Below are 15,931 nucleotides of genomic sequence, written 5' to 3'. Positions count from 1 at the left end.
TGTGGCCATGACACGGAGGATCACGATGTCAACCTTGAGAAATTTTTTCAGACAGCAACTCGGCTGAACTTGACCTACAATTTCGATAACTGGACCACTCGGCTCGCAATTCTGGGTTGTGTGGTGGAGAACGGGGTGGTCATGCTGGACCCTGACTGTATGCGTCCCCTCATGGACTTGCCACACCCAGAAGACACTCAGATGCTGCCTGGGATTTTTCTCTTACTATGCCCAATGTGTTCCACACTATGCCGACAAGGCACAGCCACTCATCAAGACCACCTCCTTCCCCCGTAAACCGAAGCTAGAGCGGCCTTCAACTGCATCAAATTGGACATCGCCACTGCAACGCTGCACGCCATCGATGAGTCCATCCCATTCCAAGTCGAGAGCGATGTGTCCGACTTTGCACTGGCAGCCACTTTGAACCAGGCCGGCCGGTTGGTAGCCTTCTCCAGAACCCTCCAGGGACCTGAGAGCCGACACTCCTCTGTCGAGAAGGAGGCCCAGGCCATAGTCGAAGCAGTACGTCATTGGAGATACTACCTCACTGGCAGGCGCTTTAAACTGCTGACCGACCAACGCGCGATCTCCTTCATGTTTAGCAATACCCAGCGAGGTAAGATCAAGAATGACAAAATCGCCAGGTGGAGAATCGAACTCTCCACCTTTAATTATGACATACTGTATTGGCCTGGTAAACTCAACGACCCATCAGATGCGCTCTCCGGGGGACTTGCGCCAACATACAACTGGACAGGCTGCAGAGACTCCACGAGGAGCTCTGTCATCCAGGGGTCACTAGGTTCACGCACTTTGTCAAAGCTCGCAACCTGCCTTACATGGTTGAGGAGATTCGCTCCATGACCCGAGCCTGCCCGGTGTGCGCTGAGTGCAAGCCCCACTTCTTCCATCCAGAAACACCCACGTCATCAAAGCCACCCGCCCCTTTGAGTGTCTCAGCGTGGACTTCAAGGGGCCCCTACCGTCGACCAAACGTTATACCTACATCCTTACAGCTACCAACGAGTACACCTGCTTCCCATTCGCTGTGGCCTGCTCGGACATGACCACCTCCTCAGTCATAGAGGCCCTGCACAGCATCTTCGCCATCTTCGAGTACCCCAGTTACATCCACAGTGACAGGGGGTCCTCAATTATGAGCACGGAGCTGCGGCAGTACCTTCTGGAGCGTGGTATTGCTTCAAGCAGGACCACCAGCTATAACCCACGCAGTAATGGACAGGTCGAAAGAGAGAATGCCACCGTCTGGAAAGCGGTTACGCTTGCCCTCCGGTCCAAAGGTCTCTCCACCTCTCGCTGGCAGGACGTGCTCACTAGTGCCCTATACTCCATCTGCTCCCTCCTATGCATCGCGACCAATGCCACCCCCCATGAAAGGATGTTCTCTTTCCCGAGGAAATCCGAATCAGGAACAAGCATACAGGCGTGGCTCACAGTTCTCGGGCCAGTCCTCCTGCGACGCCACATCCGGTACTCAAAGAATGACCCCTTGGTTGACTGAGTGACTCTGCTCCATGTGAACCCACATTATGCATACATTGAGTACCCGGACGGGCGGGAGGACACAGTCTCGGTAAGGGACCAAGCCCAAGCCGGTTCAGGTCCAGCAGTGCTTCCCACCCAACCTCCCCCAAATCCTTCTCTCCCAGGTCATGTGCTTGAACAGAGGGATCAGCACAACCCCACCAGCTCAGGCCAGACTGACAACAACACCGTTGGGGAATTGAGTGAAGCAGTGGCCACACCCGACGAGCCCGCCGGCGACACGACTCCAGCGACCTCAATCCCGGCACCATGGCGGTCACACCGGATGCTCAGGCCCCCTGACCGGTACAGCCTCTAACCTCCACTGGGCCCTTTTTTCTTTTTTTTTTACAGCCCTCCATCCACCCCGTGGTCAGTTCTCAAAGAAGGGGTGAATGTGATAGTACAGATTCTATCACCAATGTGTATATGTACAGATGGTTTTTACCCCCTCCATAAATCTTCGTCCACGAAGCCAAGCCAAAGAAAAAGTGTAGGATGAGTGAGATTGACTGAGAGCGTAGCCACACCTACTGGCAAGTCTTAAAGGGTTGCTCCTAGTCAGACTGGTCGACCTACTTGTGATATGCTCCAGTCTTCTAGTTAATAAAAGCCTTGGTTGGATCAACAAGCCTTTGATTCTTTCGACGCGCTCTACAGGGATCACTGGCTCGATTTATCATAAATATGTGCCATGCAATTAAGTTTCTTGGCTACTTGTGAGAAGGGGTTTTCAATGGCCAGAAAACCAACACTTGCGAATCTGCTCTTCAGTACAAGTCATGTGCTGGTTACAGGCAATTGCTCGGTACAACTTCAAAGCTCCCAGCATGGGCACATTTCTTCCAGTCACTGTGCTGGTATGTTGGCCAAATTCCTATCAAATACACTTCAGTGGCTGAGAAATGTCAAAATTGTAAGACAGTCTTGTTAATTTTGTATTAGTAATTATTATTGTCCAGTGCTGGATTAAGGTATTGTGGGGCCTGTAGCATTTATTTTAAAGGGGTCCTAAACAGTACCGGCTGGCGCACACTCAATGAATGGGAAATATGACTGTGCCCCCCCCCCCCCCCACCCTGAGAGAGTTTCTGACGCTGACCCTGCATATCTGTTTTGGCAAGTTTGAAATAGTCTTAAAATGGTGCTAGCTTTCTCAGATCACTATATAATCAGTGATTTCCAGTGGTGTATCTAGGGAACATAGCGCCTATAGTGAGCACTGAAATTGCAACTCCCCCCCCCCGTTAAAACTTACTTACACATTTTGCACACTCTGAAATTGCACTTATACTGAAGTTACGTTCTCTACTTCTCCTCCACTCCTCTCCCCTGTTAAAACTTACTTACACGGTTTGTTTAAAACAAAACTTTATTTTGGATGTGGAAGCTGGCGGCCGGCACAATTTGGGATCGGTGGCCTTCTTCGTTACCCACAATCCCCTATGCAGCTGGAATCCCTCTGCTTTCCCCTGGCGCTGGCAGAGAGGTTCCAGCTGCATCGCTCCCGCATTGAGCCGCCGCCGCGAGCTGCCGGGGTGGCCCAATCAGATGCCGGAGCAACGAAGTCCAACAGCACTGCACCCCTGCTGCTGCATCGGGAGTTAGTTGTGGGGGTGGGGGGATTCGCTATCTTTACATTTAAGGTTAGCAATTTTAGCCAAATGATCACCTTTAATCGTGGTAATTAATCAATCAGTGTGATATCTCGTAGATGAAAAGAAAAATGTTTCTCATAATTCATAATACATAAACGTAGGGACCCTTGAAAATCCGGGGCCCATAGCATTTGCTACTTTCCCTACTACATTAATCCTGCCCTGTTATTATCATTTCTGTTTTATGGAATCCGATGTACTACCTAACTGCAATAGCGAAAAATAACTGATAGTTAGGTAAGAAGTTGTAAAACATGAAAATCTGCAGATTATTATTTATTATTATCTATAACTATTATTGTTAGATTGTGGCCCTCTGTGCTCTTGAGTGAAATGTGGGAAAACCTCAAGGTTCAAGGACAGTTTCTCTCCAATAGCTATCAGGGTCCTGGACCTCCCCTTGTTAACACTAATCGTAAAGCTGTTCCAACACCTTAAGATGGACTGATGTGCAATGCTACTTTTCAAAAGTAAAAATCTTGATGGCAACTCTGAACATTCATTAACAACCTATTTTCTATATTTATTTTTAACTTAACGTACACTGTTGCGTTTTTTTTTCCATGAAGCTTCTGTTCAGCTGCAGTGAGCAAGAATTTCGCTGCAGATGTGCATTCTCCAATATTTTTGACAAGGAACTCAGCCCTTATCACGGTAATGTTCCACCCTCCATCTGCGATCTTTCAGCGTTAATATTGAATTCCAGATTCCAAAAGCACATTGACACTTTCTCTGCATCTTGACCTCCACTTTTATTAGGTTTCCTTCCTTCTCTTACCCCTCTTTGGACTTCCCCAGCCCCATGTTTTCTGACTCTGCATTTCACATTGTGCTTTTCTCGGTTCTTTTGTCCATGTGCGCTCCCTCTAACTGCTCTTGTTCATGCATTGACTAGATCACCTTACAGCTTATCCTGATTCGTCACCCTGCTTTTTACCCTCTCATCGTCCCTGTTGCCTTATCATTCTGTTGTTGCATTTTCAGTTCCATTGAAGGGCCCTTGACCTGAAATGTTAACACTAGCCGCTTTCAGGTGTGCAGACGGAGATAATACGCCAGTAGACGCGGCTGGCGGAGTGCAGCTTGGACGTTCAGGAGGCCGTGGAGAAGATGCCTTTCTGCCATCCGAACGTGCCGGCTGAAGGAGAGCCGCGTCTGAACGAACGTTGGCTCCTGTGGCTGTAGTCACGGCTTGTTTATGGAGCATCTTGTAGTAGAAGGTGTTGTCAGTGGGGAGGGTAGGTGTTGGTAGCGGGGACTCCTGTCCCACACTGTCCCCGGTCCACAGCAGGGAGGGTGGCTGTCAGTGGCTCGTCAGCTGACTGTCAACAGCCTGCCCACTGCTAGGCACCTGAAAGCATTGCTGCTTTTAGGTGCCTAGGGGGAGTGCTCCGAGCCGGGGAATATACCTCCCCGAGAAGGGTTAGGTAAGTGCTCCTCAGGGCTGGGTTCTCCACTTTCAGGAGGCCACGTGACAGCCACATTCGGGTATTTTAGGCGGCTTTACATTCAAGAATTCTGGCTACCTGAAAGCATCTACTGTTTCTCTTCAGGCTTCACAGATGCAGCCCGACTTGCTAATTATTTCTAGCATTTTTTTCTGTTAGACATACAACATGATAACAGGCCGTGCTGCCCAAATACACCCATTAAACTTACAATGCCTGAACATTTTGGAGAGTGGGAGGAAACCGGAGCACCCAGAGGAAACCCACTCAGACACAGGGTGAACTCATTGCAGACAGCGACAGATTCGCATCTGGGTCACTGGTGCTGTAAAAGCGTTTCACTAACCGCTATCCTATCCTTGCCGCCATTTTGTTTTAGCTATTTTATCCAACTTCAGTTAATAGACTGAAACATAAAAAGTCTGCAGATGCTGAGATTGTAGTAAAAACACAGAAATCCTGGAGGAAGTCAACATACAAGCTAAAGATATATAACCGAGCTGAAGCCCCTCTTCAAGGTATGAGTATAAAGCAGGCAGGCATCTGAAAAATAAAAGAAAGGGCAAGGGAAGGGGTACAGATGAACAGCCAAAAGGTCAATTAATATGCAGATTTAATTAGGTGAAAATTGCCCTTCACCGTTTTTAGAAATCTTTTATTAGATCCATCATGTTTTAAAAAAATTGATTGTCATGTGTATGACCTGTGATCCAAATTCACCTTAAGAACAAAGTAAATGATTTTAAAGAGAGTCATTTAGCCAATTGGTCTCTCATTCCCAAGGCAATATACAGTTTACTCTCAGCTACCGTGACTGGAAAAAGAAAGAAATTGCTTTTATATGGAGTTTTGTGTATGCTCAACCCACCCTAATGCCCTTCATAGGCAATCCGTTCATTTGGAAGAGGTCTCTGTTGGAAATTCAGCTAAACACAGCAGGCTACAAGGTTAGGGTTAAATTAAATGATGCGAGGTTCAATGAGTGGAACACCTGCATCTCAACATCCAAAAACAGAATCCTTCATGTCTCTCATGAGTCTCTTATTCCATTGCCTTTTACCTGTTACAGTGGAACCCTGTTATAACGCGGTAGTTTGGGTCCAAAAAAATGCATCACCGAAAAAAATTGGGTTACGTTAAATCGGGGTTCTCAATAAATCGTTGTAGTTACAGTTGAAATTAAAACATAAATTAATTTTTAATAAACTGACCGCCCATAGTCCTCACTCCTGGCGGCAGCCCAAAGTCCATGCTCCCCACAGTAGCCCGACGCCCAAGTCCAATGACTCGTCACATTATATCCCGATTCATGTTAAATTGGGGTGAGTTAAATCATGGTTCCACTGTACAATATCCAGCCTCATCTCCAATGGACGAAAGCACAATGAGCAGCAGAAGGTTTGGTTTATTTCATCATGGAATTAAGAGACAAATAACGCTCATGTGGCAGATTCTGTGACCAGGCAAAACCTACACTCCCCCGGTATGTTTCAAATGGTGGGAGGAAATTGGAGCCACCGGGGTAAATCCACGCATACATGGGGAAAAGTACAAACTCCTTACAGACAGTGCAGGATTCAAACCCCGGACCCAATCGCTCACGCTGTCAAGGCATTGTGCTCACCGCTATGCCAAGTGTGCCACCCCATGTGGTCAGTAACATGGGAGGAATGTAGGTTGATGCTTGAACAGAAGCTCAATGTGCTGAAGGTCCTTTATCTATACTGTATGATGGTATGGCTTTACACCAGGAAGAATGGTCTTTGTCTTCTCTGAAATAATAGGGTGTAGTCATTAACATCTACCAGTTTGACACCTGGTCTGACAGACATCGATTTTGCAATTAATATGTTGTGAGAATTGGTTGGGTGGAACCTGAAACTTGGTCCAGGTGTTCAGTAACACCTACTTGCTGATTAAATCCTTTCATAAACTATTGAACGCCAGAGATTTTAGGTCATATCAATGCAGATACAGACTTTTCTATATAGCTTGAAATCATTCTAGACTGGTGTCATTGTGAAGGTATTAATCTATTCACAAAAACATATAGAATAGTTGCAAACAGAAGTGTAAACAGGGTTCACACAGTCACAAATGCTTGGACAATAGGCACTCACCTTCTGCAGATATATATTCACAACTAATACACAAACAAATCAAAGAATTAGGGGGCACAGACATAAGCCAAAGCATATTAAACAAGCATAAATAATTACATCTCTAAACGATAGTTTTGCACATTCTTTACGAAAAAGCTCTTGGATAGCACTTTTTCTATAAATTGTTCATTGTCGCAATATTGATGGGAGTTTGCAATCATTTTAATTCTAACCAGAGTAAGAAAACATAGTTTAACTCTTGGGCCCTTCCTTCATTATCAGAAAGATATTCCTAATGCAGTAAAATCCCCGTTATGCAGAATTCAAGCAACCAACAAAAAAAAAATTGCGGAAAATAAATACTGGTAGGTTAAAAAAAAATACAGAAGTTTAGCCCGCAATCTCAAGCAACCAGAAAATCCGTTCATCTACCAGTCCCCCATAGGTGCCAGATATCAGGGGTTATACTGTACAAAGCACAAGGCAATGTCCATTGCGACAATTGTCCAGCTCGACTACTTCAGGTGGAAAGATGTTGCCTATCTCTGTCAAAGTTCCCTTCATGTGTGGAGCAACCTGGTGCTCAATTTATTGAGAGATTTTCTTTCAATTAATTTTAATTAAGTTTGAGTGATCAGTCTCAACAAATACACTTAAGTTATAAACAGCTACCAGACGACAGAGTTATGTCCAGCACCATCTGGGGACCAGTTCTCTTTTGCCCATTGCGAGCTGCATGTTGACTGACAGTATCAGTACAGAACCTGTCATAATGAACATACTTTAAAAACAATAGTGGCATCAGGGCAATGGTAGATTGATGGACTGCAACACCCAGATGCTAATTTTAGGAAGCTGAACTACGTAATAGGCGCCATCTGATAAATAATTGAGCACATTGTGCCTTAAACATATTCTATATTCTCAGAGCAAATTATAATTATAATTAGATCTGCATTGTTGCCAAGTGCACAGTTTCCATCTGTATTCAGTAGACCTTTACCACACAACCTAGTTCCCCACAGGCCAGCTCACCTTCTCACTGCCGAATCATTTTTGCTTGCTTTACTAGACAACGATGCATTTTAATATATGTTCTGAGACAGACAAGGGAAACAATTCCAATTAACTACTTGATGACCCCATCCTTGCCCTGGCACTTCAATGGAATATTTTAGATTAGTTATGGAACGCGGAAATTCGAAAGTAAATTTGTAGCTCTGCATTTTTAAAATCTTCTTCCTTATGCTTTAGCACTAAAACATTCACAGGTGATCGTGATGGTTTAGGGATTTTCACTGGGTAGAAATACATGTAGAAAGAGGAGGAAGAAATTCCACCCCTCAGGTACAGAAACATGTTACATTTTTTACATATAGCACGATGACAGGCCATTTTGGCCCACGATCCCAATTAACCTACAACCCCCTTGTACACTTTGAACAGTGGGAGGAAACGAGAGCTCCCGGAGGAAACCCATGCAGACATGAGGAGAACTTACAAACTCCTTACAGACTGCGCTGGATTCGAACCCGTGTCCTGATTGCTAGTGCTGTCACAGCCCCGTTCTACCAAATGTGTTCTCATGCAATATGTGGGAGAGGGTAAGGGGTAAGCTGAGAAGTGATGGAGGAGAGGGCAGACGGTAATTCTCTGAAAGGAGAAGAAAGGGAAGGAGTCAGAGATAGGGAGAGAGGGGTGGGGGTTCATGGAAATTGGAGATGACACTATTGTTGCTGAGTGGTTGGAGGCTGCCAGGATGGAATACAAGCTACTGTTCCTCCAATTTGTGAGTGGACTTAGTTTGCCAGAATGCCTGAAAATGGATTCAGCCCTAAAAGACTTCCTATGGATGCTGCGAGACCTGCTAAGTTTGTCCAGCACATTTGAGTATTTCACTCAACCCCAGCATCTGCAGACCTTCCTGTTTCATTCTGTTATCGAGTCTGATCCATCCCTTAATTCTGTCTTGCAGCACTGGCTCCATTATGCCTCAACAGCTGCACCTACACCAGGCTAAGTTGGGTCTTATAGATAAGTGTCTACAAAATCTGAGACTACATCTTCTGGAATCAAGGAGTCATGGATGTCTGCAGAGAATTATGTGACTTCCGACTGTTAAGGCATGATGTTGACAAGAAAACGGAAGTGAAATGACCCCAGTCAACAGGTACGCAATTCACATTGAACCAATTTGGATCAGCTTACCCCTTCTTCCCGAATTCATCCCCCAAAGCCATAAAGTTGAATCTCACAGGCTACCCTGCATCACTTGATGGCAGTTAACACTGAAGCATAAAGATTGACTTTATGTGCAGTAACATGTCTCTTTGGAATATTCTTATTGTTCTTCTTTAATTGAAACTTCAAGAGTATCTGTGGATGTGCCAGAGGGTTTCTATGAATGAAATTTCAAAAAGACTATTGATAATTGTAGTTCAATGGCTGAGGCTCTGAGCAGCATTAAAATATGAAAGAATGACCAGTTCATGTGAAAGAAAGATGAAAGGAAACAATGCCTGCCCTCTAGTGTTCCATCCTGAATATGTATTTAAATTATAACATGATGTTGAAAGTTTTGGGGAAAGAGTCTGTGAGATTACCAGAGCTCAAGAGACCTGCAAGGTGTGTTCAGTTTATCGGTAATGGTTATGTCCGCGCCAAACATTTGGTCATGGGATGAATCGGGTTGGGCGTTCCAGTTCATGTTCAGTTTGATGGTGTCAACCTGTGGCTTCAATGTTAAGGCCTCCAGATAAAGGGTGGACCAGGGACTTGAGCTGGGATGGGGAGAGGAATTCAAGTCTAATATAAGCACTGAAATGTGATACTCGGCAATGGGGTTGATGGGGAAAATTACTGATTAAAAAGAAAGACTAATATAGCAAACCCCCCCCCCCCCCCAATATCTGACACCTATGGGGATTGGTAGAGGCCAGATTAATGAATTTTCCGGTTGCTTGAGATTCAAGATTCAATTTACTGTCATGTAATAAAACAGTGTTATATTACACAAAATTACTTTTGCCTCCTGTAAGGCACAGATTCACCATCAGCAGAAATTGCCTGGAGTGCCTCTTACAGTCAGAGAAAGAGAAGCAAAAGAGAGCCCCCCCCCCCACCTCGAGTCACCGAGTGCCCATAAATTCGCGTCCATCACTTCCACAGCTTCCTCAGCCACATAGAGTCCAGTCCAAACCATCTGCAACTCGAGCTCCAGATCCGAACCTCCAACACCACCAGGAACCCTTCAGCGCATTCGTCAGCCCCTCGCATCCCAGTTCCAATACCTGGTACCCCTTCAGACTGTTTCGAGCCAGTCTCCAGCAGTCCACAGCCTGGCGTGATTCCCCCGACAGTGGTCTCCAGCAGCCTGCAGCCTCCATGGGTTTATTGCCTCGAGTCACCAGCAGCCCTCTGCATGCGTTGGTCTTTCAGCGGCAGAGCCCCTTCACTGGACCTCCGCTGCAGTGGTCACCATACCATTGATCATCTCCTCTGCTTCTCCTTCTCAGACGGGGGATGATCTCCCCGTTTTTGACTGCCCTGCGCCAGTCCTCTGCTCCCCTGGAGTCTGCAACCCTTCGTGGCTGCTGCCGATCATTGATGCTGCCATCTTGGGAGACCCCATGGTCGCGGTATTTTAGATTGCGTGTTGCGTGATTGGTTAACAAACTGGTGGGGGGGACACCAATTTTAAACTTTTGTATTTTTTACCTATTTATTTTCCACAATTACTTTTGCTGCTTGCTCAAGGCTACCGGTTGCTTGAATTCTGGAAAACGGGATTTTACTGTGGTAACATAGCAATGCACAAACTACACATTCCCAAAGAAAATGGAGATGGGTGGATGGTGGTGAAGGTGAAGATTGGAACAAGGGATCAGACATGGGGATAAAGGGAACTTGTGATTAGAGAACATGAGAGAAGCTATGGTTGGGAGAGATCAAAGGCACCTTTGAACCATTAAAGGATGCACTCCTGATCCACCCAATAATACAAGAAATGCAGGTGTGTAGTTGCAAGGTCTGATATCTCCAGGCAATTAGCCATTCGGACCACTCGTGCTTTCTTTCATGGGTACCGTAATTTTAAGAATATTTCATTAAGATTTGTCTTTTTGCTAACATTCCGTTTCTTTGGAGTGAAATGGTGGATAACTTTTGTGGAAAACATGCCAGAGAAATTGCAAATGTTCTACAAATGCCCAAAGAAATCATCTAATTGGCTGAATATCATTCTTTTAAGTCATTATTCGGATTATCTGCACTACATCAAGCTGGAGAAAGGATTTAGATAACATGGTAACAACAGGGCCGACGAGAATCCTTGGCAAATCTCAATGCCCTTTGCTGCTGTCACCAATCTTGGTGTCCACTTGATCAGGTTTTGAGAAGGAAACCGAACTACGTCATTTTGGTCCTTCTGAAAGGTTTGTCAGAATTGGCCAATATGATCCCATTGCTCCTCTCTTGAGGAGGAGTCACAAATGTGATGGGACGAAAGACGGATTCAAGTTTTGAACCTGATGGAATGTAACGCAGGGTTCTAAAAGATGTAGCTGTAGAAATAATGAGTCTTTTCATTCTGATCTTCATTTTCAAAAGTGAATTGAAGAACAACTAAACCAACACTGCTCTTCAAGAGGGAGGAAATGAGAATGTTATTTATCAGTTCATCAGGAGATGTTGGAATCTATTATTAAGAAAGTTGCGACGAGACAGATAGAAATCAGAATATAATTCGGAGGAGTCAAAATATTTTTGAAAAATGTGTTAGAATTCCTTGAAGATGTGTGCACCAAAAGGAAGCCAATGGCTGTAGTGTATTTGGATTTCCAAGAAAGCATTTAGAGGTGAGTCTATCTAGTAATGTGGAAGATAAAAAGACAAAAAACAAAGAATAGGATTAAAAGGCCCTTTTCATCTTGTCAGCTAGGATTGGTGGGATCAGTGCTGGGCTTCATCTCTGCATAAGAATTAGAAACTGAAATAGATCATCTGACCTCTTTAAATCTGCTCCAGCATCTTGCCATCAGCTCCACTTTTCTGCAAGTACTGCCAATGCCTGAGTTTCCTCCATGCCCACAATCTGTCTCTCCCTGACTTCACTACATTCTATGATTCAGATTCCACGACTCTCCAGAAGATTCAAAGTTCTTTGATTTAAAAAAAGATCTTCTCCAGTGCATGCTTGAGATGCCCCGACCTCACTATTCTTCAACGATGCCTCTCAAGATCCAACATATTTCACAGAGAATCTTCAACCCACTAACTTCCTGGAGGTACAGGACCATCAAAATCAGGACCGCCAGGCTGGGAAATATCTTTTGAGTGAAACACAGAAGTCTACAGATGCTGTGATTGTAGTAAAAAACACATGAGAATTCTGGAGGAACTCAGCTGGTATCGCAGCATCCATAGGAGGTAAAGATATATCACCAACGTTTCGGGCCTGACCCCCTTCTTCAAGGAATAAGCAAAAAGAAGGGTTCAATAATATGTCTTTACCTCCTGTGGATGCTGCGAGACTGGCTGAGTTCCTTCAGCATTTCTGTGGGAAATAACTTTGTCTCATAGCCTGTGAGATTGATGAACGGTATTGAGTAATCCTGGGTCTCTTATTAATGAAATTAATTCAATTATTTTAGAATATTTCTACATAGTTATCTTATATTTTATGTATGTATATATGTGATTATTATGTGCAGTGTGAGAAATGTATTATATGTGCATGTGTATGGACTGTAGTCTGGAGAAATGTTTTGTTGAGTTGTATACAGGTGTGTACAGTCAGATGATAAGAAAATTCAACTTGATCTTGAAAGCTTAGCAACACTTACATTTTTGTTCATCCCTATTTGCCAACCAGGACGAACCACAATTCCTTACTGATAAAGTGCTTAAGATGAGGAAAGGCATGTAGTAAAAACACAATGCTGGAGAAACTCAGCAGGTCAAAGAGTGTCCTTTATATGGCAAAGATAAAGATACAGAACTGACAGTTTGGCCTTGAACCCTTCATCGAGGTATGGAAAAAATGTTGGCATGAATGTACCTGTTGGAGTTTAGGAGAGTGAAGAGGTTTGAAACTGATGAGATCTTGAGGGGTCCTGATAAGTTGGAGGTGGAGAGGACTGGACAATCAAGATCCAGGGGTCATTGCATAAAATGAAGGGTTTCCCATTTAAGACAGAGGAGAGGTGACTTTTTTTCTCTCTCAGAGTTGAGATTTTGTGACTCTTCCTCAAGGGGCAATGCAAGCAGAATACTTGAATATTTTTAAGGCAGATATATACAGATAAAGGTGATTGGTCAATATTACTGGAAATGGCCAGAAAGCAGAGTTGAGGTTATAATCCAAATGAATGTTCATATGTTGCAATGTGCTGAACGAGGATGTGTGCAGGAGAACGAAAATACAAACAAATGACTATGCTGTGTAATTTAGCGTTCATCTTGTTTTTGATAAAATATCTAACCAACAGCTGCCCTTTTTTCCTCTGGATATGATGGGTGGAGGTATGCTCTCATGAAGGGCAGGAAGTACTCATAGAGTATAGCTACCCAGTTGGAAAGTTGACCCAGAACTGCAGACATTTGTCAATCTTGGACTGAAACCCAAGGTCATGTTTGTCATGGAGCACTGTTCATTATTCTTGGAGCATCACTGGCACAGGCAAAATCAAACAAAGGTTCAGAACAATACTTGAAGAGGCAACCGCTGAGTACTCTTTGCCTTTGGTTTCTCTTTCTGCTCTGGATTGAGCTTTAGGTCCAATGGGGCAAAATTACCTCATGCAATAAAAGCCAATTTTGTTCTCATTGGGCATTCAAGCTCATACCAAGATTACAAGAGCAGTTTTTAAACCTGATGGATGAAATGAGCACTCCTCCACATCAATAACCATCAAGCCAAGTCATTGATGGTCAGTCGTAAATAGCAGAGACATGGGATTTCATCCTTCTCTGCAGACTGGCTTTCTTGCACACAGACAACATTGGGTGTGAACCAATCGAATGGACGAGATGCTAATTGAGCATTGCACGTGGATTTATATCAGCAGAATGGTGCACATTATGAGTAGGTATGTCATAAACATACCTACTTTTCATCAACAAAAGTTGTTGCATGCTCAAGGAGTAATTCAAAGTTTTTGCACGCTCTGCCAGGAAGATCTGATTTATGTTTTATGATTGATTTTGCCGCACATTTTAAATTTCCTGGCACATAAAAGATATGCACCATAACAACTGAATTTCTAGCTCAGTATTTTTCTGAAACATTTTTGCCATATGAAAATGTATAATTTCTTTGACTTCAAAAGCCTTACCACTACTATCAGTTTAGCCTCATCAGAATTACAACATTGACTTAATTGACACCCTGTCCATTTTTTCCAAAATCATTTCATTTTCCACTTGAAACTGCATGGCATTGAAATCTCATCGCTGTTCCTGATAGACTGCTTTTATTCACTGCAAATTAGAAGTTCGCCATTTCCTGTTTTATGTCTCTGTGACTTCCCATAAAGTTCTGTCTAAGGCCTTTGAGAATTTTAGCTTAAGAAAACAAACAAAGAAGCCAAGGAAAACAGTGCGAGGATTGTGAAGGTCAGTCATCTCTTGGGTTCACTTCGCCCGTGTAAGAAAAAAAGCATTTCACAAATCCAGGAAGCAAGAGCGCAGAGACATTACATGCGACCATGGGGATTGGGTGGTACAGTAATTTAGTCGTTCATTCAAAAAATGCTGTCACTTCAGTTCTGGTTCAGGGAATTAAATCTATCTCAGCTTAAGGAATGAGACTTCCTATAGCTCTAATGGTCAATAAGGGTAACAAATGAAATTAATTCTGACAGCCTCAATCCATCTCATAGTGGGAACAAGAAACATTAAAGATTTACAATTATAAGGTGATTGTAATTATCATGGGATACCCAAAACCAAAAACATAGTTTAAAAGATGTAGTTATTAAGAACATAAGAAACTGGAGCAGGTGTAGGCCATCCTGCCCGTCGAGCCTACTGCCATTCAAAGGTTCAAAGATGGAGTTTGTAACTACAGCCCTCAGAGACCTGTGCTGCCAGTGAGCAACATCTGTAATCCAAATACCATGACATAAACTGGTTTCATATTGACAAAACATTTAAATATCCGCATCTTACCATGTTTTCAGCAAAAATAAGGTACATTTGGTAATCTAAAGCCATATCAGAACAACCTGATCATTTGAAGCACACCACTGACTAATCCAGTCTCTGACCCATAACTTAGATATAATTCTGCATTGTCAACGGTGGTATAGTAGGATTATGGCTAAGATACACTATTGTATCCTGAGGCCAAGGACAATTGAATTGAAACACATGTTTAAATTGTGTGGCAGCTGTTAGGGAACTTGAATTCAACTATTTAAACAAAGCTGGAATAAAAATACTACTCTTCGCTATGGTGAACATAAAATTGTCTAATTATTGTTTAAATACCAAGACAAGCATTTCCTCCCTTTGAAACATCTGTTAGCCATGCCTTTGTCACCTCCAGATTATTCTAAAGTTTCACTGGCTAGTTGTTCAGTCTTTATCCTGGTTGAATATTTGCTTGCGTAAACCTTGCTTACAATCCTGCACCAAGGCCACTCATCCATTCGTTCTTATTCTCAAATCTTTATTGCTTCATGACACCTCAAGGTTAAAGCCCTCACACTTACACTTAAAATCTCTGATGCAGATCCTGTCTATCTTCATATCTGTATTCACCACAGAAATAGGCCTTTTGGCCCAACATATCCATGTTGACCATAGAACACAGGACATTGCAGCACAGTACAGACCCTTTGGCCCACGATGTTGTGCCAATCTACATAAATTCAATCAAGAATCTAATCCTTCCTTATCTCATACTGATAACCCCCTAGTTTTCTTGCATCCATTTGCCTGACTAAGAGTCTTTTAAAAGTCTCAATTGTACTTGCCTCTACCACTACCCCTGACAACGCATTCCAGGCACCCACCACTCTGTATAAAAAACATACCCTAACATCTCCCCTAAACTTTGCTCCCCTCACCTTAAACAGATGTGCTCTAGTAGTTTGCTACTGTTTCCCCAGGAAAAATGGATGTCTCCCTCTCATAGTCTTGTAGGCCTTTATTAATTGAACTCTCATATTTC

The 15,931-nt window shown here is 43.6% G+C and overlaps 1 long non-coding RNA gene across 3 annotated transcripts in view; it reads left to right on the top strand.

Annotated features, from left to right (window-relative positions):
- LOC138747311 (uncharacterized) overlaps positions 1 to 15,931 on the top strand; it is a 291,147-nt gene that overhangs the window by 168,410 nt on the left and 106,806 nt on the right. For 2 of the 3 annotated variants that reach the window (XR_011347428.1, XR_011347426.1), the window contains one exon: positions 8,732 to 8,926. This is a non-coding gene — a long non-coding RNA (uncharacterized lncRNA). Of the gene's footprint in view, positions 1 to 8,731; positions 9,075 to 15,931 lie in introns of those variants that run through there. The other variant, XR_011347427.1, reaches the window with a different exon arrangement.

The sequence above is a fragment of the Narcine bancroftii genome, chromosome 12 (genome assembly GCF_036971445.1).
Source record: "Narcine bancroftii isolate sNarBan1 chromosome 12, sNarBan1.hap1, whole genome shotgun sequence".
NCBI classification, from domain to species: Eukaryota; Metazoa; Chordata; class Chondrichthyes; order Torpediniformes; family Narcinidae; genus Narcine; species Narcine bancroftii.
This window is presented reverse-complemented; position numbering and strand designations above follow the sequence as displayed.